At 48.6% G+C, this 2,959-nt stretch overlaps 1 pseudogene; it reads left to right on the plus strand.

Annotated features, from left to right (window-relative positions):
* The first annotated feature begins 565 nt into the window (after nucleotides 1-565).
* LOC136377116 (NEDD8-conjugating enzyme UBE2F-like) lies at nucleotides 566-1,253 on the plus strand (annotated as a pseudogene).
* The last annotated feature ends 1,706 nt before the right edge of the window (nucleotides 1,254-2,959 follow it).

A 2,959-nucleotide genomic window follows, 5' to 3' on the forward strand; every position in this document is an offset into this window, starting at 1 on the left:
CATAAGTTGGTTATCAAACAAACATGATTTTAAGTTAATAAAACTGTAACTGGGCCTGACCAGGTGGTGGCACAGGGGATAGAGCGTCGGACTGGGACGTGAGGTCGCCAGCTTGAGCACGGGCTCATCTGGTTTGAGCAAGGCTCACCAGCTTGAGTCCAAGGTCACTGGCTTGAGCAAGGGGTTACTCGGTCTGCTATAGCCCCCCCCCCCCCATCAAGGCACATGTGAGAAATCAATCAATGAACAACTAAGGAACCGCAATGAAAAATTGATGTTTCTCATCTCTCTCCCTTCCTGTCTGTCCCTATCTGTCTCTCTCTCTCTGACTCTGTCAATCATTCCAGGTGGGGGTTAAGCAATAGCTGTCTCTGGTAGCTTGTGGGCTGCAGCCCCCCTGGTGTTCCTCACTGTTTCCACTCCCACTGCCCCTTCCTGTGAAGTTACTTCATAAACAGAATTGGGAGCCCCACCCTGGGTAAACCTGAGATCCGTGCTCAACGGCTGCAATCCACGCCTCTACACAGTGCCCACCTGAGAGATGGCATGGGTAAAGGTAGCAGTAATGCTGATGCTGGCGAGCAAACTGAAGCAGCACAGCGGTCTCAAAGGGTCCCAGATGTCGGCCACAGCCTCTGACTCCACTCGGTGGGTGTCTGTGACAGACAGGCTGCTGAACTTGAAGCTAACTTACCTTGTACATGTAAAGTGTATTTTTCTGATCCAAACAAGCCTCATTGTTTTCAGCTAACTGTAACTCCAGATGAGGGTTACTGCCAGGGTGGAAAATTTCAGTTCGAAACGGAAGTTCCTGATGCATAAACATGGTGCCTCCCAAAGTGAAATGCTTGATCAGGATCTGACACTCCAACATCACAGAGACGGGAGAAGTATAGCATGTCTGAGTTTACTGAGAGAACATTCAATACAGGGCTCTGGCTGGGCTCTCGGTAGAGAGGGCATTAAAGGATGTTGTTTGGGGATTAAACTCTTTATTTTAAAATTTTGAAAATCCACTGACTACTGAGGCTGCAAAACTTCGCTTGAGGGACAAGGAGGATTTCTGAAATAAAGTGGAAGGCTACCGTATGCCGGTGATAGGAGGGGAGACTGTGGGTACGGACTGTACTAGAGAGTCATCTCCAGCCCCCGGGGGCCACCACTCCAGTCCTCATGCTCCCTCAGTGCCACTGTGTAAGGCCAGTAGCCATGGCCACCATCACAGCCACCTGGCCATGCAGGTTCACATTTGATTCAGACAAACAGTAATGAAACAACGAAGCCAAGAACTGGTGGGCCATCATCTTTATCCTAGCTTGCACCCGGTGGGCAAGAAATACACACAGTAGGAAAACACTTCCCTTTCCATTCAGGGCTCCCAAAGCCACTGACTCATCCAAGTTTTCTAGAATCAAAGGCTCCTACCTCACCAGCCTTATTCACCTCTGTTCCCCATTTCCTTCTCTCTGCACAAATTCTGTACAAACTGGCTTCTTCTTCAGCACTCTGCCTACTTGGTTGCTTCTCATCTCCTCCACGTGGCCTTTTCTCTGCTCTCTAGCATGGGCTCCTTTGCCCCAATTTTTTTTTTTTTTTTTTTTACAGAGACAGAGAGAGAGTCAGAGAGAGGGATAGATAGGGACAGATAGACAGGAATGGAGAGAGATGAGAAGCATCAATCATCAGTTTTTCGTTGTGACACCTTAGTTGTTCATTGTTTGCTTTCTCATATGTGCCTTGACTGCGGACCTTCAGCAGATCGAGTAACCCCTTGCTCGAGCCAGCGACCTTGGGTGACCTTGGGTCCAAGCTGGTGAGCTTTTGCTCAAACCAGATGAGCCCACGCTCAAGGTGGCAACCTCGGGGTCTCAAACCTGGGTCTTCTGCATCCCAGTCCGATGACCACTGTGCCACCGCCTGGTCAGGCTGCCCCATTTTATAGTGTAGAAATCAAAACCTTTAATCCAATATACAAACAAGGAAGTCTCTGATCCAAAGTCACTTAGGGTGGGAAAGGCTTAGACTATAACCACCCTGCCTGTTTACAGCCTGTCCCCCACACTCAATGCAAGCTATAAGCCAGCAAACTTATATATCATATTTACAAACTTATTTGACCAGCACACTGGCTCTGCCAGGTCCTGTCACAGGTCCTGTGAAGGAACCTGTTCACGATTGCTGTAAAGCCAGCAGGCAGGGCTAGGGCCACCATCAAAGCAGCCTTCTGGCCCATGCAGGTTCGCATTGGATTCGGACAGTCGGTAAAGAAACCATGGAGCCAAAAACTGGTGGGCCATAGCCTTTAATCCTAGCTTGCACCCTGCGGGCAAGTAAAAATACACACTGGGCTCCAAAACCCAGTCACACTCAGTGCTCACAAAGCCACTGACTTATCCGAGTTTCCTAGAATCAAAGGTTTCTAGCTCACCAGCCTTATTCTCCTCAGTTCCCCATCTCCTTCCTTATCCCAGATACAAACTCTGTACAAACTGGCATCTCACTCAGCACTCTGCCATCTTGGCTGCTTCTCCTGGCCTCCTCCACGTGGCCTCCTTCTGCTGCTGGCTCTACTCTCTCCTCTAATGATAATCTCAGGAACCAACAACCAAGTCCCGTTCTGCCCCCATTTTATAGTGTAGCTTCACAACCTTTAATCCAATATACAAAATAGGGAAGTCTCTAATACAAAGTCACTTCTCTGAAGCATGATTGGATTGTACCACCCAACATCAAGATGGGTGGGAGAGGCTTAATCCCAAAACCGAGCCCCAGGCTACAATGATCCTGTCTGCCTCCAACACACATTAATATCACCTGGGCGAGGGCATCTTTAACAAAGTGAGCATAATACATTTTATCCGCCCAACAATTGCCCATTGTAGTGTTGTAAAGTACTGTACTCCAGATCCTGTAAAGTACCGTACCTCATTTCAGTGGGTTTACGTAGAGACACCAAGTC

This window comes from Saccopteryx leptura, chromosome 6 (genome assembly GCF_036850995.1).
Source record: "Saccopteryx leptura isolate mSacLep1 chromosome 6, mSacLep1_pri_phased_curated, whole genome shotgun sequence".
In the NCBI taxonomy this organism is placed as follows: domain Eukaryota; kingdom Metazoa; phylum Chordata; class Mammalia; order Chiroptera; family Emballonuridae; genus Saccopteryx; species Saccopteryx leptura.